The sequence below is a fragment of the Mauremys mutica genome, chromosome 1 (assembly GCF_020497125.1).
Source record: "Mauremys mutica isolate MM-2020 ecotype Southern chromosome 1, ASM2049712v1, whole genome shotgun sequence".
NCBI classification, from domain to species: domain Eukaryota; kingdom Metazoa; phylum Chordata; order Testudines; family Geoemydidae; genus Mauremys; species Mauremys mutica.
In genome coordinates this window covers 144,147,313-144,169,652 of record NC_059072.1, presented here as the reverse complement: position 1 = coordinate 144,169,652, position 22,340 = coordinate 144,147,313, and the positions used below count along the sequence as shown (strand labels likewise).

At 46.9% G+C, this 22,340-nt stretch overlaps 1 long non-coding RNA gene across 2 annotated transcripts; it reads right to left on the bottom strand.

Annotated features, from left to right (window-relative positions):
- LOC123355907 lies at window positions 1–2,562 on the bottom strand. 2 transcript variants are annotated; one of them, XR_006575230.1, is made up of 3 exons: window positions 2,484–2,562; window positions 1,841–2,084; window positions 1–1,028 (listed from the first exon to the last, which is right to left on the bottom strand). It is a non-coding gene; the product is annotated as an uncharacterized LOC123355907 (long non-coding RNA). The 2 variants fall into 2 exon arrangements; XR_006575231.1 differs by having other exon boundaries at window positions 1,841–1,998.
- Window positions 2,563–22,340: the final 19,778 nt, after the last annotated feature.

Here is a 22,340-nt window from a genome sequence, read left to right as displayed (position 1 = left end):
TGACATCACTGCTGGCCCAAAACACAGCTCTGGGTTCCTCCTGCTGCTGCAGAGTGACCATGAGGCCTAACTCCAAACTCAGCTTTAATATCATTGCTGTGCTTCTAGGTGGCACAACTGAGACCAGGCTCCAACCCCCAAATTAATGTAATTGCTGGGTGGCTCCATAGTTGCACTGTATTACTACTGCTTCTAGGGAGAACCTAAGGTCAGGATCCAACCCTAAAATTATGCATGTACCATGACTATCAGTTGTCTGTGAGTTGTAACATTTGTTCTCAGTATGTCCAACTTAGGTTGTGATCATCACTGGTAGGGATACTGGTACATCACAGAGCATCCTTCTAAAGCACTGAGGCTCAGTGGTAGCAGAGTTTCTTAGGGCTTCCTGCTAAGAACTAGATGATTAGTGTTACAGGAGATTCTAAAGGGCCATGGTCATCATGATTATCAGATGTCCTTAAGACTTACTGCTTTGTCTCCTCCCTTTCAGCTTTGTGCCTTGTGTCATGCTGCCCCGATGCCTTGAACCTTCCCCCTGTTCTCATATGCTAATAGCCCTCCAGCTTCTGCTTCAAATCCCTGCTGAAAACCCACTGCACCTCACCAATAACCCCCAACCTCTCTTATCTTGTTACCCAATATCATCTTTTTGTTTCACTTGTCCTGCTTATATCATCAACTCTTGAGGGCAGGGAACTCACTTTATCTGTGTTTGTAAAAACAGTATACATTTAGGGCACTGTAGAAAGATGTTTAATAATAATTCATTCTACACAGCACAACATTTATTCATGTCCCTACAAGTCCCAAATATATACGTATTCTGTATGATCCTAACTCAAAATGACTCCAGCACAGGTTCTTAGGAGTTAAACCCATGTCTATGAAAGTTGAGATTCTCCTGCAACCACATGGATCCAGGAAACACCAAATATGGCAAGACTTGCAATAAAGTACTGCAAACTGGCACTGCTAACTCCCTCGAGCCCTTTTGGAAATTCCATCTGAAGAGTAAAATTTTCATTCTAGGTTGAAAAAGAGACAGAGTACAGTGCAGTAATTTGCTAGGTAACATTCTGCATCTGAACTGAAACACAAAATATCTGCTACCTCACAACTGCCTCTACATCAGAGAGAGGGGTTGACTACAGTGCAGTCTTAGGTGTGATTGCAGCTCTGGTAGGCAGGCCCACACTAGCTTTAATCAGGAGTGAAAGTAACTTACAGGACTTACCGGTACTGCCGGAGGCAACCGGAAGACGGGGGGGCTCTCAAGATTTAAAGGCCCTGGGGCATCGGCTGTGGCTGGGAGCCCCAGGGCCTTTAAATCAACCCATGGCTCCCAGCTGCAGAGGTGGCTGGGAGCCCCAGGGCTCCAGCCGCCACGGAGCCCCAAGCCCTTTAAATCCTGGCCCCAGCCCAGCCGCCAGAGCTGTGGGGGGGGGGATTTAAAGGGCTCGGGGCTCCCCGCAGCAGCAGGAAATTCTGAGCCCTTTAAATCCCGGCCCCAGCCTGCCTCCTGGAGCTGCGGGGGGGCAGGGGGGAAGAAATGGAAAGGGCTCTGGGCTCCCTGCAGCTGCTTACCATACCGGCTTACTTTCACCTCTGGCTTTAATCTAGCTAGCACAGGTGAAAAGAGCATGAAGACGTGGAGGCACAGACCCCAGAACAAGCTAGTGATGTGAGTACATACCCAGGATCCCGGGCAGGTTAGTACAGCCCATGCTGATGCCTGTGTTGCCAGCCCTTTAATAGATCCCTCCTAACACCAGACTCTCTTCCTCCAGTTCCACTCATCACAGTGCACCTCCCCACTCATCTCTGTCTGGTAACTCACCCAATCAGATTCCTTCAAGTGGGGGATTATGTTCATCTCCTGGATGGTCCTGGGTACATGCACTGGGCTGAGGCTCAGTAGAAATGGATTCAGTTGCTTGCTCTGCCACAGGTTCCTGTGTGACCACCTTAAGCAGGTTAATTTATTTCTCTCTCTCTCTCTGTAAAATTGAGATAATACTTTCCCCCTCTTTTCCTATGAGCACAATGGGTTTCTACTCCTTGATTGTGGCTCCCAGGCACTCCTGTTAAATAAATAATAAGGAACTCTGGATTTTGGAGCTGCAAGGGGGTACTGACATGAACTGGTTCCCTAAAAGAAGACTATATTTCCCCTCTTATCAGAACACACATACCCTTTAGCCCAGTGTCACCACAACACTGTTCTCCAATAAAAAATGGAGTTCTATTAGCTGTGTTATTGCTCTTGTCTCACCACCAGGTGGCACTGTGAAATATTAAAGAGTCCAGTTCGGCAGCGATAGTGTCATTGAGTGCTTGGATTTTAGACAGCCACTTGTGGTGTTGGACACACTAGGGTAATTAAAGGGGTGTAACTGGGGGGCTTGTATGCAAGGGGAGAAATAGGCAGACATACCTGGACATGTTGCTTTTGTTGACTAGAATGAGAGGAGGTGACATACCTGATTTTTCTTTTGCAAGGACGTGGGGCTAAAGATTTTTATCAACTCTCAACTACAGAAACCAGTCATGTACCAGGGTACGTCTACACTACAAGACTATTTCGAATCTACTTAATTCGAATTTGTGGAATCGACCTTATGAAGTCGAATTTGTGTATCCACACTAAATACACTAATTCGACTGTCTGAGTCCACAGTAACGGGGCCAGCATCGACTTTGGAAGCGGTGCACTGTGGGAAGCTATCCCACAGTTCCCGCACTCCCCGCTGCCCATTGGAATGCTGGGTAGAGCCCCCAATGCCTGCTGGGGGAAAAATGTGTCGAGGGTGGTTTTGGGTAACTGTCATCATTGAACCGTCAATCACGCCCTCCCTCCCTCCCTCCCTCCCTGAAAGCGCCTGCGGGCAATCTGTTCGTGCACTTTTCTGCTCAGTGACAGCGCGGGCGCCACAGCACTTTGAGCACGTATCCCGCTGCAGTTATGGCCGTTGTCAACTCCTCGCACCTTATCGTCCACCTCTTCCACAGTCAGCTGCTGAGAAATAGGGCTACTTTTCAATGGTGCTGCGAGCACTGGTGGACCATGGGGGACGTTTTACCAACATCAACGTCGGGTGGCCAGGCAAAGTTCATGACGTGCTTGTTTTCAGGAACTCTGGTCTGTTTAGACGCCTGCAGGAAGGTAGTTTCTTCCCGGACCACAAAATAAGTCTTGGGGATGTGCAGATGCCTATAGTGATCGTCGGGGACCCAGCCTACCCGCTAATGCCCTGGCTCGTGAAGCTCTGTGCAGGCGCCTTGCACAGCAACAAGGAACTCTTCAAGTACCAGCGAGCAGTGAGCAGCGTGACCTGTGACTGTTCAGTTTCTTTACAGAGAAGCTGAACCTGCCCCTGTTTCTTTACCAAGTTACTGTTGACTAGCATCTGCAGTTACATATCCCGCCCACCCCGCTTCCCCAACTTCCAACACACGTATAAAAATAAAATACATGTTCCACTGTAACTTTACAAAGGTTTCTTTATTGATGACTTTGCGTTACAGGGTTGAAACTGGGACACGGACTGTGCTGGGTAGGGTGTGCGGTGATGTAAAGACCGCCTGTAAACTCGAGGAATGACAGGCTCCTGCTCCCAGAGCGGTCTGCAGTGCCGGACTGGATGTTTCAACGGAGCCTGCCATCCCTCCTTTTTGGGACTCTGTGTGCGTGGGCTATGTGGCCTTGTGGCGGGGGAGGACGGATACAGATTCCTCTGCTGCGTGGCTCTGTGGTCCAGGACAGGGACCGTTGCATGAGATCTGTAACCCCCCTCCCCCGCTACAAAGTCACGTACCCCCCCCCACCCACACAGAACCTGCAAACCACCTCCCATACCGACCAGGGTGCGTACTGACTGCAGTGTGTGTGTGACCTGCTGCTGATCCTGCCCCCATGTCTGTACCCTGGTAAAGGTGATTGTCCTGTCAAATTACCAACCCACTTCCCCCCCTTCAAACACAGTCTCCTCTAAAAGAACATGACGGAAAAAGTAATTAACAGAAAAGTATTTTTTATTATCAACTAGACAGTTAGGGGATGAAACTGGGATGGGGGCTTGGGTGAGGCGGGAAGGAAAGGACTTCTCAAAAATTAGGCTATGAGAGCTTTTCGGTACTTGAGCACTCTGCTGGGGTGCAGTGACAGTTTACACGGCCTCTGGCGCCCCTCCTTCTGGTTATTTTGGGTGAGGGGGGTATGGGACTTTGTGGCGGGGGAGGGCGGTTGCAGATACACTGCAGGGGGGCTCTGTCCTCCTGCCTGAGGTCCTGCAGAACATGCACAAGGCGCAGGAGCATGTCCGTTTGCTCCCTCATTAGTCCAAGCAGCGTTTGAGTCGACTGCTTGTCTTCCTCACGCCACCTCTCCTCCCATTCGCTGTGTGAGCGCTGGTACAGAGAGAGGGTCTCCCTCCACTGGCTCTGCTGGTCCGCCTCGTCTCGGGAGCACCCCATAACTTCAGCGAACATCTCGTCCCCTGTCTTTTTCTTTCGCCGCCTAATCTTTGCCAGCCTCTGTGAGGGGGATGCTGTGGCAGGTCTGGAGACAGTCGAAGCTGTGTGATGGGAAAAAGGGAGTGAATTCCTTGCAAAGATACATTTTGGCGAACAATGAACACAGTGTAGTCTGTCTCTGTGAATTCTGGGTTGAGATCCCAGTGCCTGATGGGGCAAACACCATTTTCGCGGGTGGTTCTGGGTAAATGTCGTCAGTCATCCCTTCCTCCGGGAAAGCTACAGCAGACAATCATTTCAAGCCCGTTTTCCCTGGATTGCCCTGGCAGACGCCACAGCGTGGAAACCATGGAGCCTATTTTGCCTTTTGTGCCTGTCACCGTATGTGTACTAGATGCCGCTGACAGAGGCGGTCCAGCAGTGCTACACAGCAGCATGCTTTTGCATGATAGCAGAGATAGTTACCAGCCATACTGTACCATCTAGCATACCATAAATTGGTAATAAGATGGGCATGGTTACTAGTCCTTTTGCACTGCAACATTTGCTGCTGTCATAAGTGCCCCTGGCTGCTCTTAGCCAGGGGCGCAAAAGCCAAAATTGGGAATGACTCCCTGAGTCAATTCCTCCTTTTTGGTATGTAAAAATAGAATCAGTCCTGCCTAGAATATGGGCAAGTGTACTAGAGAACCACTGTGTCAGAGAACCAGAGAGCACAGCTGCTCTGTGTCAGATCCTGCATAGATTATGAGCTGAATGCTATTCACAGGGGGTGCTCCTGCAACAACCCCACCTGTTCATTCCATTCTTCCCCAGCCTTCCTGGGGTACCATAGCATTGTCCCCCCACTTGTGTGATGAAGTAATAAAGAATGCAGGAATAAGACACAGTGCCTTGTTAGTGAGAAATGAGTGGAAGGCAGCCTCCAGTTGCTATGATAGTCCAGATAGGACATTAAGGAGTGTGGAGCAGAGGAGCCCAGAATCCTGCTGCTAGTCCAGGGGCAATTGAATCTTTTCTTTACACATGAAGGGTGGGGGCTGATGAAGCTCAGCCCCCTGTTGCTATGATGAGGACGGTTACCAGCCATACTGCACCATCTACCAGGAAAAATTAGGGCCAGGCGCCCTTGATCGACCTCACTGATTCTAGTACGCATGGTTACCACTCCTTTTGCACTGCCCCATGTGCCAATAGGCTGATGATGACGATGGATATCAGTCTTATTGTACCATCAGCCATCCATAGCGTGGGGGGAGTGAGGATGTCGGTGTTCAGTGCTGCACCATCGCATCTATCTTCAGCATTCAGTAAAGATACGGTGACATGTAAAAGAGTCAACAGAGGATTGTTTTCCCTTTCACTTCTGGGGGTGGGGGGGTGCGTAAATTGCCGAGCTATGCCCTGACCCACCGCGGACACTGTGTTTGACCCTAGAAGCATTTGGAGCTCAGCCAAGAATGCAAATGCTTTTCGGAGACAGCAGGAACTGTGGGATACCTTGCGTCCTCAGTCCCCCCTCCCTCCATGAGCGTCCATTTGATTCTTTGGCTTTCCGTTACGCTCGTCACGCAGCAGCGTGCTGAGTCTGTGCTATGCCGTCTGTCCGGAGTTTTTTGAAAAATACTCTGGACCAGGCGTAACATTACAGTAATTCCCCTAATTAGATGCAGGACTCTCCGAGCGAGATCACCCTAAGGACAGTCACTGAAGGAGATAGAGAGCGCATGCTGCGTGAAAGCCAGCACAAACCAGGGCCCTATGCAGCCGTGCTCGGGGAGGCAATGCTCCCTGAGTACCTCATGAAAGCCTCGCGCGGAAAAGTGTGCTGCCACGGAGCACCCAATAAGGCAGCTCTCCCCAGGAACCTCCTGGGGAGGCTTTTCGATTACCTCCAGGACAGCTTCGTGGAGATCTCCCAGGAGGATTTCTGTTCTATCCCCATATATAGAGAGACCTCCTTTTCACATACTTCAGATTCCTGTTATATTAAGAATAAAAGTTTACATGGTTAAAGCACTTACCGAGTGATCCTTCCCCTGATTCAGGATCCGGGTTAATGGCCGGGGAGGGTTGGTAGGGGATCTCCGTGACAGAGATGAAGAGATCCTGGCTGTCGGGGAAACCAGCGTTGTAAGCGCTGTCGCCTGCCTCGTCCTCCACAAACCCTTCCTCATCTTCCCCGTCCGCGAACATCGCCGAGGAACTGGCCGTTGACACTGTCCCATCGTCAGAGTCCATGGTCGCTGGTGGGGCAGTGGTGGCAGGCTCCGTAGTGTCCGTTTGCCGCTTTGATTTTTTGGTAGCCTTGTCTGGGGTCCTTGATTTTCACGCGGCGCTGCGTGGCATCCCGGCTGTATCCTCTGTCTCTCATGGTTTTGGAGACCTTCTCGTAGGTCTTTCCATTCCGTTTTTTGGAGCGCAGCTCCGAAAGCACAGACTCATCGCCCCACACACCGATCAGATCCAAGAGTTCCCGGTCAGTCTATGCTGGGTCCCTCTTTCTATTCAGAGATTACATGAACTCCTCTGCTGGAGAGCTCTGCATCGCTGCCGGTGCTGCTGAGCTCGCCCCGATGTCCAACCACGAAATGAGATTCTAACTGTCCAGACAGGAAAAGGAATTCAAATTTTCCCGGGACTTTTCCTGTGTGGCTGGTCAGAGCATCCAAGCTCGGACTGCTGTCCAGAGCGTCAACAGAGTGGTGCAGTGTGGGATAGCTCCCAGAGCTAGTAAGTTCGATTTGCATCCACACCTAGCCTAATTCGAGATAGCCATGTCGAATTTAGCGCTACTCCCCTCGTCAGGGTGGAGTACCGAATTCGAACTAAAGAGCCCTCTAGGTCGAATTAAACGGCTTCCTAGTGTGGACGGTTGAGCGGTTAATTCGAATTAACGCTGCTAAATTCGATTTAAAGTCCTAGTGTAGACCAGGCCCCAGAGTCGTAATGTCCAAACAACCCTCTCTCTTTCTGTGACGATGATGCCTGTAAAGGAGCAGAGCCCCACGGTAATGCAGGTAGGATGGATGGGTGGGAGGACATATAATTGATTGATTACTAATAAATCTGTCTCTATTATTGTATGGGATGTGGATTTGACTTGGGCTATCAACTAGTGAGGAGGTAGGGGAGGGTTTATGCAGATGTCGTGACTTAGTTTCAGTCACAACACAGGAAATGTTATAGGGCAGGTAACACTGAATGCTGAACAGAATCCCCGGTGTTAACCTGATGGCTGGGCCCTTGTTTCTTCTTGACATTGAACCCTGACATCGCTATCCAGCAGAACTTGTCCCTGGAGATAATCCCCAGCCACTCTGGGTGACTTTTATCTATAGCTATTTAAGCTATAAATAGTTCACAAAATTTCCCTGTATAATATCTAGAGCTATCATCTATCTATCTTATTCTGCAATCATAGATTATCAGGGTCATCTAGTCTAGTGGTCCCCAACCTTTTTGTCTGGCGGGCGCCTGATGAAGGACCACGGCAGCGACAAGCAGTGTCATCAAGAGGCGTCCCTGCCGAAATGGTGCTGAAATTCGGTGGCATTTTGGCGGGTGCTCCACCGGGGGCCAGGATGTGGGACCCTTGATCTAGTCCAACCCCCTGCTTAAAGCGGGACCAATCCTCAGACAGTTTTTTTTACCCCAGTTCCCTAAATGGCCCCCTCAAGGATTAAGCTCACAACCCTGGGTTTAGCAGGCCAATGCTCAAACCACTGAGCTATCCACCCCCCTTTGTCTTAGCTTGGCCACATACTTAGTTGAGGCAGAAGTAATGATCATGTATTCCTCATGGATATAAATATTTAGCAGTCCCATTCCTGTTAAATATCTAGTCACTACCTAGCACTTGCTCCTAAAAATACCTTACCCTGACCCTTAAAGGTGCCTATATACCTTTGAGAATTTAGGCTCTTGTTATTTCATAACATTTACTGCTAACATCGCTACTGTGTAATTGTTATCCTGTAAATAGCCAGCTAGTGCATCCCTGCGAGCGGTACCGCCTTGCCATGGCAGTGCTGGGAATCTGCTGGACATGGGTGAGAGAGAGCTCCGTTTGCCTTCTCTGAAGAGCTTTACTTCTAACCCTCCATTTCTTCTCCTCCCCTCCCTGCCCTGACATTACTGTCCTGTAGGGTGAGTACTGAGTTCCATCAGAAATGGGGGTGATGGGAGCTCCTCCAGTGCTCACCCCTTGAGCAGAGCAGCAGCACCTGTGTCACATGCAGCCTGCACGTCAGTATGCCTCTCCTGCTCTCAGGTCAGATCTGTTCTTTTGAATAGTGAGTTGTGGAATATAAACACTGGGATTTGTTTGTGGTCTGTTCCCCCCAAAAACAGCTTTAAAATGTTTTTGAATTTTCAGATTGTATATATTTTATTGGATTTTGATTTGACTGGAAGGCAAATACTAGCTTGATCAGCTAGGGAATAAAAGGGATACTTACTTAGATTTGGTGAGTTGTTTATTTTGCTTTAAATAGTGTGTGTGTGTTTCATTTCTTTTGTGTGTGCAAATGGCTAATTATAAAATATAATACAGTACACTCTCTGATTTAAAGTAATTAGCAATTAGTATTATTTAACCAGTATTTTTCCCGTTTGCATTTGTTTGTTGTTGTTCTTGTTAATATTATTAGTTTATTTATATATTTATTTACTTAGATTTTTTTCTATTGATTTTCTGTGCATAAATGTTGTACCAGTGAGCTGCCCTATATGAAGTTTAAAACTGATTGGTCTGTATATATTTTTATTCTTCTTTTCAGGATAACAGAGATAAAACACGTTTAAGTGCATATTGTTAAAACAAATAAGTATGTATGCCCACAAGATGTATTGCACAGCACCCCCAATTTTCTGTCTAGCCCACCTCAGTGCCCCAACTAGGAAGAGGCTGGCGCCACCCCTGGCTCTGAGTGTCTGGTGCTCATGCTCTCTCTCTCTTTACTTTACACTGTCACCTGCTCTGTCCCTCTCTTTGCTGTGGGTGGCCCCAGTCCCCTGTTAGTGCCTTTTGTTTACCTGTGGCTGATAGTTATGTTGTTGGCTTCCAGAAGAGCTCCCTGCCCACCATGTCAGTCTGGGCTGGGCTCAGAGCTCCATTGCAGGTAGGACTTGACGTTCCATCACCTGCTTGGCTGCAAAGCTCAGAGCTCCAAGCCTGGTGGCTAAATGTCTCAAACACTGAGCCCTCGTCTCAGGGAGGCAGTTAGCTCAATACAGCTTCTTTAAACATTACATAATTCAAAGCCTCCTTATCTCCCATTTCATTAAATACCTCTCTAGCTTTCCCAGACAATTTGGTCAACAGGACAGGCATTCATGGGTCATCTGGAGCCCTGTGAATCTACCTTGAAGGTAGATAAAAATTCCTCTATATTTTCAGAGTCTTTGTAAACTGGCCATATTCTCTCCCAATCTTTACTGTTGTGGAGAGGAGATGGGGTTCCAGGCTGTAGCAGGTTCTTTTGCTCTCCCAGGACTTGCAGTTGGATGCTTCAGTTTACTTTTACAGGTGGCAGTATAATATAGTTAGTCATGTTTCATTCCAGGTGAGGTGTCTGTCTTCCCTTAGAACACAGTTTCCCCTGTGCTGAGTCCAAAACTTTTTTTAATTAAAGCATATTGGTATAGAGACATATAGCTCGTTCAAAAAGGACTAGCAGGGAAAAAAGGAAGGAGGTGTTGCATTGTACATCAAGAATGTACACGGTTGTTTTGAGATCCAGAAGGAGGAGAGAGGCAGACCAGTTGCAACTCTCTAGGTGAAGATAAAAGGGGCAAAACCAGGGCAGATGTCATGATAGTGGTCTACTATAGACCACCAAATCAGGAGGAGGAGGTGCATGAGGCATTTCTAGAGAAAATAGCAAAAAATATCCAAAACATAAGACTTGGTAGTAATGGGAGGCTTTAGCTACGCAGACATCTGTTGGAAAAGTAATACAGAAAAAAAACACAAAATGTCTAATAAGTTCTTGCAATCTCTTGGGGATAACTTCTTGTTTTGGAATGTGGAGAAATTAACTTGGAAGGTGGGCGGCCATTATGGGTGAAGGTGATTATTAAATGATAACTTTCATGGTTCTAAGGGCTAGTCTACACTTACCAGCCGGGTCGACGCAGTGAGTTCGACTTCTCGGAGTTCGAACTATCACGTCTAATCTGGACGCGATAGTTCAAACTCCTGAAGCGCCGTGGTCGACTCCAGTACTCCACCACTGCAAACGGCGGTGGCGGAGTCGACCTTGGAGCCGCGGACTTCGATTCCGCGGCATCTGGATGGGTGAGTAGTTCGAACTAGGGTACTTTGAATTTAGCTACGCTATTCACGTAGCTGAATTTGCGTACCCTAGTTCGACCCCGTTTCTTAGTGTGGACCAGCCCTAAGGAACAGGAGGAGTGAGAGCAGCAGTGAATGGACAATGGACTTTTAAAAAAACAGATTCAATAAAGTGGTACGTATGGGCCCCAGAGAAGAAAATGTAAGGAAAAAAGGAGTTGAGGAAATCTGAAAGTTTTTTAAACAGACAATACTAAAGGCAAAACTGCAAACTATCCCAATGTAAAAGAAAGGTAGAAAGAGGCCAATATGGCTGCATCAAAAGCTCTTTAATGACCTGAAAATCAAAAGGGAATCCTACAAAAAGTGGAAACATGAACACATTACCAAAGGTGAATACAAAAACAAAAAACCGCATGCATGTAGGGACAAAATCATAAAAGCTAAGGTAAAAATGAGTTACACCTAGTAAGGAACAAAAAGGCAATAAAAAGAGGTTTGATTAATACATTAGGAGCAAAAGAAAGACTAAGGGAAGTATAGCTCCATTATTTAGCATGGAAGGAGAGCTATTAATGGATGACACCAAGAAGGCTGAGGTATTTAATGTCCATTTTTGCTTCAGTCTTCACTGAAGAAGTTAATTGTGTCCTGGTGCTTAGCACAATTAATATTAACAAAAAGAGGAAAGGAACATATACCAGAAGAAGGAAAACAGAATATTTAGATAAGTTAGATGTGTTCAGGTAAGCAAAGGTTACTTAAGGAACTAGCTGAAGCAATCTTGGAACCATTAGCAATTATCTTCAAGAACTCATGGAGGATGGGTGGGGTCATAGAGAAGTGAAGAAGGGCAAACATAGTACCTAACTTTATAAAGGGGAACAAAGAGGATCCAGGGAATTATAGACCAGTCAGCCTAATTTCAATACCTGGAAAGATAGTGAAACAAATTATTAAACAACCAATTTGTAAGCACCTAGAGGACAATACAGTGATAAGTAATAGCCGACATGGATTTGTCAAGAACAAATGTGAAACCAACCACAGTGTTAATAGCTTAGTGGATGGGGGGAAGCAGTAGACATGAAATACCTCGATTTTAGTGAGGTTTTTGACACAGCCAGTGATGAGCTGCTAAAATCTTAACAACCGGTTCCCTATAAAAAGTTCTGATTTAAGGGATGTGCCACAGCATGTATTTTTTGTACCAATAGGATTACCATACGTCCGTATTTTCCTGGGAGGAATTTTTAAGAACTGAAAAGCGATTTAAGAACTGAAAAGCCTGACATGTCCAGGAAAATACAGATGTATGTTAACCTACCTAAAGTTCTTTTTTAAAAAGATGGGGCTGAACTAGAAATGAGCTCCTTTTCACATATGTGGGTCCCCGCCACTCCCTTGGGGTGTGCTAGGGTGACCAGATGTCCCAATTTTACAGGAACAGTCTCAATTTTTGGGTCTTTTTCTTATATAGGCTCCTATTACCCCTCACTCCCTGTCCCGATTTTTCACACTTGCTGTCTGGTCACCCTAGGGTGTGCACGTGTGGGTCCCAGCTGCTCCCTGCCCCCCCCTCAGTGAAACAGGTGTGCAGGGTTAGTGCCGAGAACTGCAGGGCACCAGTGGACATGGGGCTGGCTGCAGACAGGGGCGTGGGGCAGGGCTAGCTGGAGGCAGGGAGTGTGACACGGGCTGGCTGCAGACAGGGGCTGGCTGGGGGCAGGGAAGGCGGGGGAGGGGTGCAGATACTCACACGGGGGGAGCGGCTGGGAGCAGCAGGAGGCAGCCGGGGACTCACCAGGCAGCAGCAGGAGTTCCAAGGCCAGAGGTCCGAGGAGCAGCAGCAACAGGGCCAGGAGGCAGCTCACATGGCTCCCGCAGCACAGCGCAGCGCCCCCCGGCGGCCGGGAGGAGGAATTACAGGCTTCCCAGCCGGAGCCCATCAAAGCTTCCCTCGCAGGGAAGCCAGTTAACAAGCGGTTCTAAAACCGCTTCTAAATTTAACAACCGGTTCATGCGAACCGGCTCCAGCTCACCCCTGGACACAGCCCACATAATATTCTCATTAGCAAACTAGGGAAATACGTTCAAAATGAAATTACAATGAAGACACTGTCACGGAGTTACAGGGGTTGGTCTATGCCCCTGCCTGTCACCAGGCTCCTGGGAGTGACCCTTTTAGTGTGTTGGGTCCCAAGGACTCACACAGTTCCACAGGGCAGGCCCCTGGCCTCCAAGACTGGGCCTTCAGCACCAGTGTTCCCTGCCTCTGTGGCTCCCTGCAGTGAATCCAGCCAAGCCAAACTTGTTCTGTGCCCCTTCAGAGTGTGCAATGCTCTCAGCGAGTATTTACAGCAACACAGGCAGCCTTTTCAAAACAAGGTAATTGTTTATTAGTCACCTAGCACACAGAATTTTATAGACTTTAGATTAACACAGAGAAGCCGAAGTTAAGCCATAGTCCTGACACCTTCTCCAGCTCAGTTCCCAAATCCTAGCTGCTGGAGTTTTCTGCTGTTAGCTGTTGATTTTTCAGTTGTTGGAGCATCTCTTTGTCTTGCTGGACTCTCTGTTGATTTGTATCAGTTTGAGCCAGTTCTTTAGTGAATGTAGTCATCCCCCCGCCCCCCAGACAGTGAGGTGACACACACAAACCTCCTGTCTATTGCACTGTTCCAGGAGCAGTGATAACTCTTTTTAACCTCTGGCTAGCAATGACATGTACAGAAGAAAATGGAGGCATCCCTAGGATTCATAAAAATAATACAAAAAATCTCCACTTTGTCACAAAGAGTACACAACAGATTGAAAGACTATACACAAAATGTAGTTATTGATGGTTTGCTGTTAAACTGGGAGGGCATATCTAGTGGGGTCAGTTAAGTGTTTCTTGACTGGGCACTTACTGAGAATAATCCCTTCTCAAGAAGCTGACCAAATGCTTCACTGAGGCTACTTAGAATAAAAACACCTAATTGGCCTCCAGGAGGTGTCCCACAATGCTCCACTGTGTCTTCTCTGGACATCGTTTTCAACTCCACTGCACAGAAGCCAGGTACACAGGAAACAGCCCCTCCCCTGTTAAAGCCCCAGAAACTTTGAATTCCCATTTCCTATTTGATCAGCATGGAGAGCTCACCAGTCCAGGTGATCATGGTGACTCAACACCCCAAATGTGCTCCAGCCTGGAGTACACAGGAGATGATGGGACTTATTGTTCTGTGGGGAGAAGAGTCTGTGCAGGCACAGCTCCAATGCAGCACGATAAACTAGAGATTTATGAAAAGATTGCATAGGAGAGAAGGGCTACAGCAGGGATACGCAGCAGTACCACATGAAAATCAAAGAACTTTGGCAGGTGAACCAGAAGACAAGGAAGGCAAACAGTCATTCTGGTTCTGCACCACAAACATGCAGCTTTACAATGAGCTGCATGTGATTCTTGGCAGCGATCCCACCACTACCTCCAAATACAGCATGGACACATCCCAGGAGTCTGAGTCTCAGGCTACCTCAGGAAACAATGAGGAGAACATTCTAGATGAGGAAGAGGAGGAGAATGGGAGACAAGTGAGCTGGGGATCTATTCACCCCAAGAGCCAGGAACTGTTTTTAACCCTAAAGTCCAACTGTTTGCAGGACAGCATGATGCTGGGGAAGGCACCTCTGGTAGGTATGCAATTCCAATCTAACTGTAGGGGTTACATACTCTTATATTTTATGTTTAATGTAAAGAAAAAGTGAAGTGTAGTGAGTATCTGCTTCCCAATGGCTGCTCTGGCTACGCAGAGGGTGGCCCCCTTGAAAAGACCGTTTATGTGCATAGGGATGCCCAGGAATCCTCAGTGGAGATCTCTAGGAAACTTTCATGGAGGTACTCTACAATCCTTTGCAGAAGGTTTCTGAGGAAGGCTGCTTTATTTCTTCCACCATGACAGGACCACTTTCCCATGCCACTCCAGTATTAACTCTCCTGGCATCACCGTGGTACACAGCAGAGCAACATAAGGACCAGGTCTGTATCCAGACGCTTGCAGCATCCGCTCCCTTGACATCTCTGCTACCCTCAGAAGATTGATATCACACAGGGTCACCTAGGGGAAATGGGGGAAGTTTTCATTACAAGTGCTCATACCGCAAACAACAGAGCATGTGATCCACCACCCAAAGTGATTTCAGGGTCCCTCCACCATGTTTTCCCTAACACGTGGGTGGTTTGGTTGGCAGGGATTGGCATTGACCTCAGATTCTGCCAGACTAGGGTGACTACTATGTCTGGCATGGCTGTACCGTCCCTAGCCCCACCCCTGTCCTTTCCATGCAGCTGTCTGTGTGATTGCGTCTCCTGTCTGGGGTCTGTATAGCCCCAACAGAGGACAGGGCTGGGGGCAGTACAGCGGCGCCAGAGGAGCTGCCAGCGTGGGGTGCTGGCTCCTGAGAGTGGCGGCTCCATGTTCAGCTCCTTTTGCTGATGCACTTCCCAAGAAAGCCCTGCAGGTTCTGCAGATATCGATTTATATCTGCAGATATCCGCATCCGCAGGTATAAATTTGTATCTGCACAGGGCTCTAATTAGAAGGGGGGAAAAGAGGATGTGTGTGTGATGCTCTACACCCCAGGGAAATGCCCTTTAACCTTCATATTCATCATTTGTATACAATTGTGATATTTCATGCAAAGCATACCATGTGAGGTATCATGGTAAAGATTATGATCTGCTCAAACCCACTGTTCCATCTAAATATGTTTAACCCTTCTGCCCGTCTGAGTTGGCAGCAACAATGGCCGGGTTCAGTATCCAGGGGTTCCATTTCAATAATGCAATGCAAAACCGGCTCGAGCCCCAACGCAGTGACCTGGGACAATTACATACCATCCCCTGGGCGCCTTTAGGAGGCAATACTTCCGCTCTTGCAAGCACAGAGTCTGAGTGTAGCAAAATCTTTTTAATAAAGAAGGGAAACAATGCGACATTATGTTGCAGAAACACCACAAACAGGATTCATAACACAAACCATGGGCAAAAGACGCACCCCCAAGTAAGTTTAACAGTATCCTTTTCCCCTCAAGGTCTTAAATCCAACCACCCAAAAGATTACCCCAAAGTCCCAAAAGTCCAACACTCCAAAAGTCTCTTGAGTCCAGCAACCCAAAAATCACCCAAAAGTCCAACACCACAAAAATCTTTGTCCCTGGTCAGTGCAGCCCCAGAGTTCAAAAGTTTATCTGCAGAGTTTTACCCACCCAGCCTGGGTAGAAATGGGGGGGAAGGGGCGCACGAGGTGTTAAGGGGCACCTTACATGGTCCAAGGCTGACTGTCCTGCCTCTCCGTGGGGTTCTGCTGCAGCCTTCACCATGAGCCACTCCATTCCACCAGCCATCCCACAAACTGCTCTGCTTTGTCCCGCTTCACTCCACTCGCCATCCTGTGAGCCGCTCCAACCATCCCATGAACTGCTCCGCTCCACCCTGCCCCAGTCCACTCACTTCACTGTCCCACAGGCCACTCCAACCATCCCACAAATTGCTCAGCTCCACTCTGCTTCACTCCACTTGCCATCCCATAGTCTGCTCCAACCATCCCACAAACTACACTGCTCTGCCAGCAGCTTAGCAAAATATCTTCAGGCTCCTCCACTAGTTAACACAGCACTCAGTGATCTCAACTCTTTAGTAATTTCAGCTTGTAGTAGGGAAGCCCCACTGCTGGTGAACCATCAGCCCAAAGTGGATTCAAAACAGCAACCTGTAATTAAACTCTTTAAAAAATCAAAATTAGCACTACTATTCAACAGTGGAGAAAGAGGATGTAATTGGTGTTTCAGGTCCTCAAAAAAAGCCCATGCTCTCTAATACCTACCACCAGCCTCTCTCCTGCCATTGGGTTTTGGAACCCAGGTCCCTTGTCTAGCAAGTGCTACTTAGTTGATGGTGAGTCCCTCTGTCATAAAACAGTTCCACTGGCCTTGATTCACATAATCAGGGTAACAACACTTTATTCTTCCTGCCCCAATAGCAGAGAAACTGGGCATCCCACAACAGTCAAAGTGATCATTTGGGCAGCTGTGGCTCATGCTAGGCGGGGTGAGTGTGCCTATGCAAACAAGACCAGCCCCTGAAGTTCTTTTCCACAACTCACCACAATTCACCACTAGATATCAGGGTAGAGCTCATCCTGACTCTACTTACATCTGCATATCATTAATGAAAATGAAGTTATGCAAATTGTGTTGTATGACTGTCACAAAAATATGCTGTGGGTTTGGGAAGTGCTCACCAAAGACAATAACCAGGGGGATAACCAACGCCCAGGTGGGTGTCAAACAACCCTCAACAGCCATTGTCCAAGCAAGGGAGCTACAATGCAATGACTCAGCTGCACAAGGCCGCACCAGGGGAATTGCTCAACCTTGCCTGGTGACTCAGCAATGACCACCAGACATGCTTGGACTTGTGTTCTCCAAGCACATGGTGGGACTAAGAATATAAAACAGACCACAGTGCCCCCATACTTCGCCTTTTTTCCTCCTCTCACCTATGCTGCAAGCAACAAGGACACTGAGAAGACTGAAGACTCCAATAGAGGAGACTGGCCCAGGTTTCAAGGATGAAACCTGTGTACTATGAACTACAATATCTACTGCGGTGAGAAAAACTGCTTAATCTAGATGTTGCCCAGTCTAATAGGGTTGAGAGTTTAGACTTCATGCTTATATTTTATTTTATTTTGGTATTCTGACTTTTTGCCTATCCCTTATAATTGCTTAAAATCTATCTTTTGTAGTCAATAAACTTGTTTTACTGTTTATCTTTACCAGTGAGTTTGCCTGATATGTTTGGTAAATCTGCACAGGTTTACAAAGGCTGGTGTGTAGCCACTTTTCATTGATGAAGCGATGAACCAATTAATAAACTTGTACTGCTCATCAGACAGTATATTCCTGAGGTACAAGGCTGGGAACTGGGGGGATTTGGCTGGTGCTTTTCCCTGTGTGATTCATGAGTGTCTCTGGGAGCATTCATGCAATATAGCTGGCTGTGGGACCCCACATGCTGTTGTGCTGAGTGATAACAGCATCTGCAGGGGTTTGCTGCTTGTCACTAGCAAAGCATTGTAAGAGATAGCTCAGGCTGGAGATTCAGGGGGCACAGTGGTCCCACAGTCCCAAGCTGCACCCCAGGGATCCCATTACAGTGTGATGACATGTTTAGAAAGACAATAAGGCTTCTGGGACAGCTGAGACAGGGCTAAGAGCTTGGAGGATTTCATTAACTGAAAAACTGGACATAGACATGGAAAGCAGGAGAGCATTCCAGGAGCATGAGCATGTCATGCAGGATGAGATTATGAAGAACCAATCAGACATGTTGAGGCATCCGGTTGAGCTTCAGGAAAAGCAGCTTGAGGCTAAACTCGCTCTGCAGCTCCTGCAGAACTGCCTGCAAGCACTGCCCTGTTCCCAATTCCCTTCCCCAAAACGTTCCAGGAGCTGGGGTGGGGTGTGCAGTATCTCTTCCACTCAACACTGAGGCGAGTACTAAGAACAAAAGGCAGCCATTCAAAGCCCTTTGATGGGCAAGACTTCTGTGCTTTCACAGACAAACTGACTTGGTTTCTCCCCTCCCAATATTATTCCACCATTTGCCCAAGGTTAAAGAAACAGAAAGAACAGGAAAGTAATGTATGTGTGTGCAATAAAAGTATTTGTTTCTAGAATGAAATGCTCTTTATTTATTCCAATCATTGAGGTGTGTGTGTGTGTGTGTGGAGGAGTTACAGAGAAATTGGTGTGATGGAGGGAATGGTAGGGAAAGGAGCAACACAGATAAGCGGTGCACATTACTGAAACAGGTTTTCAAAGCATCCAGGAGATGCAGAGCTCCTTGCTGGGCTCTTCTTATTGCCCTGGTATCTGCTTGCTCAAAATTAGCTGCCAATCTATCTGCCTCCACACCCAACCCCTGCAGAAACTTCTCTCCCTTTGCCTCACAGATATTATGGAGCACACGGCAGGCAATGATAACAATGGGGATATTGCTTTCACCGAAATCCAACCTAGTAAGCAAATTGTGTCAGCAACCCTTTAAACGTCCAAAGGCACATTCCACCACCATTTTGCACTTGCTCAACCTGTTGTTGAAATGCTCCTTACTGCTGTCCAGGTGGCTGATGTTTGGCTTCATGAGCCACAGGAGCAAGCAGTAGGCTGGGTCTCCCAGGTTCACGACTGGCATGTCAACATCGTCAGTGCTTATTTTGCGATCTGGAAAAAGTCCCTGATTGCAGCTTTCTGAACAGACCTGTGTTCCTAAAGATGCGCGCATCACATATCTTTCCTGACCCTTCCACGTTGATGTTGGTGAAATGCCCCCTATGATCCACTAGTGCTTGCAACACCATTGAAAATTATGCCTTACGGTTTATGTACTCTTTGGCAAGGTGGTCTGCTGCCAAGATAGGCATATGCATGCCATCTATCACCTCACCGCTGTTAGGGAACCCCATTGTAGCAAAACCATCCACTATGTCCCACACATTGCCCAGAGTCACTACCCTTCTTAGCAGAAGTCGATTAATGCCCCTGCATGCTTGGATCACAACAGAGCCCATGGTGGATTTACCAACTCTAAATTGATTCCCACTGAACGGTAGCAGTCTGGCATTGCAAGCTTCCACAGAGCAATCAACACTTGCTTCTCCATAGTCAGAGCAAGTCTCATGTTAGTGTTGCTGCACTTCAGGGCTGGGAAAAGCTCTGTACATAGTTCCTGGAAAGTGGACTTATGGATTCAAAAGTTCTGTAGCCACTGCTTGTCATCCCATAGCTGCATAACAATGCAATCCCATCACTCTGTGCTGGTTTCCCAGGACCAGAAATAGTGCTCCAGCCTTTTCAGCTGCTGCATGACTGCCGGCAGCAACCAGGAATTTTTTCATCCTATGGCTTGCAGTAGGGCTGCTTGCATGACATGGCAATGTTCCACATGGCGGTGCCTTTCTCAGCACTGGAAATACTGCAGGATAAGGCAAAAGTTGTTTCTAATGCTCACAACAGTGCACAGCTGAGTGGGATCCATACTTCTTGGGGTATGGCATACACATGGCTAAGCTAGGCTTTTGAAAAAAAGGCATGAGAAAGTGCCATTGATATCAGGGTAAGGAGGGAGGGAGGAAACTGCATCATGGAAAGCCAAAGCCATGTTCCCATTCCCCCCTGCATCAATGTTTCGGTCCCATGAGGTGTTGTAAGCTCTTCCCAAAACCCGCTGTGGCTAGTTGCACTGTGGGATAGCTACCCATAGTGCACTGCTTTGTGCATCAATACACGTGTTGCTAGTGAAGACACACACACACAACCAATTTAATTACTGGATGTAAACTTACCTTAAATTGACTTAACTTTGAAGTATAGACATGCCCTCAGTTACCTTTTAGCCTGCAGTACACCAACCACCAAATCCATGGAGATAACTTTCATAAAATTAATACAGATATCTCCCAGTTTTTTCATAGCAGTATTTTAGGAGCAGTTTTACCAATGAAGTCTACCAGTATACACTTCCCTAGTACTACTCATTACTCCTCTCCAAGGTACTTTTTACCACAGCATTGCTTTGGGATCTCATGATCCCTACATCCTTTTCAGAGCCAGTGTTTTCCAGGAGATCTCATTTGGTTGCATTCTTTCTTCTTAGATATATGACTTAAAGTTTTGCTGTATTAAAATGCATTCTGCTTGAATGAGCTCAATTTACTGAGAAGTCCAGACTATCTGGATGACTGCCTTGTCCTCATTTACCACTCTGCTAATCTCTGTGTCATCTGCCAATCTCATCAGTGGTGATTTTATATTTACTTCCAGACCTTTGGTAAAAATATTAAATATCATCCGCCTTGTAGAACTCCACTAGAAACACCTCCATTCAAAGATTATTCCCACTGATCATTCCTTTTTGAAATCTGTCAGTTATATCTGTCCATATAGCATGAGCTTTATTGATATTGTCTAGATTTCACGAGCCAACTCTTTTAGGGATCTTGTTATCTGGTCCTGATGCTTTTATAACAGTTATCCCTAGCAGATGCTGTTTTAACATCCCCCTTAGTTACTAATAGACGGGGAAGCAGTTCATCATCCTCATGCAATCCCAATACATCAGTTGGCTTCCTTCCAAATATAGAACAGAAATATGTATTAAACACTTCTGCCTTTACTGTATCATTTTATTAACAATTTTACCATTTACACCTAGTAATGGGCCTGTCCCATTATTGAGATTTCTTTTGTTCCTGGTATACTTAAAAATCTCTCCTAATTGTCCTTAGTTCTGCAGCCATGGATTTTTTTTCTAGATGTCTTTAGTTTCCTTATCAATTTCCTACACTTCATAACCTCTAATGTATATTGTTTGCCATCTGCCTCACTTTTTTCCATAGACATATCTGCCAGATGGAGCTGGCAGCAACAAGGGCTCGGGCTCAATGTCTATGGGTTCCTCTTACCAATATAAAACAGACCCATCTACTGCTGCCTCTTGCCTTTCATTGCAACACTGCCCTTGCACCAGGTTGAAGGCTTAGAGCTGCTCATCAGTGATTTCAGCTCCAGTAATTACTCAACAGAAACAAGAACTTTTAATTGAGTTTACTCAACTCTTCCTTTGAACACTAAAGAAAAAAAGAACCAAATAGTATCTAGGACCCTTTAAAGCAAAGCACACCCCTAGATAAGACCACCTTTCCCTAACCCCTCTGACTTTCACTGGGCTGTGACATCCCTACCCATTGCTTTGCAAGCGGGTTTGAGGTTAGGGTGACCCCTTCAATCAGGGCATGCTAAGCACAGTTCTGCTGCCCTTTATTCATACTGTAAGGATGACAACATTTCATTACCCCTGCATTCAAAGTGATTTGTATCCCAAAGCCAGCCAAAATGGATCACTTTGGCAATGTAGCTCTGTCTGCTGAACACCTAGGTGTGTGTATGCAAATATAATCTGGTCCTGAAGTCTTCCCCCGCCCCCCCCATTTCTTTTTGCTGAGTTTTCTTTCTGCTGCCGTGGTTGAAACTCCTGCATGGGGATGGGGATCATTACTGAGACAGCCCCTTTAGGCCCGTTTGTTTCCTATTGGTTACACTTCATATTGCTTGTTAGGATATAGATATTCAGGCCTATTTCCTACTGAAAATAAGGAAAAAGGAACTTTGATTTATGGTTGCTGGAAGTTCACCCCAATAAACATTGAATTGTTTGCACCTCCAGACTTCAGGTATTGTTGCTCTCTGTTCATGCGAGAAGGACCAGGGAAGTGGGAGGGTGAAGGAATAAGCCCTCTAAACATTGCTCCTTACAGAATGAGGCTGGGAATTAAATACTTCATTTTTACCTTATTACATTTGCAGAAAAGGACAACGAAGAGAATTGTATAATAACCAGTAAACCTCTACTGTGATCTGTCACTGTCATAAACAGATAGTTAAGGGTTAATGTCTCTTTTACCTGTAAAGGGTTAAGAAGCTCAGTAAAAACCTGGCTGACACCTGACCAGAGAACCAA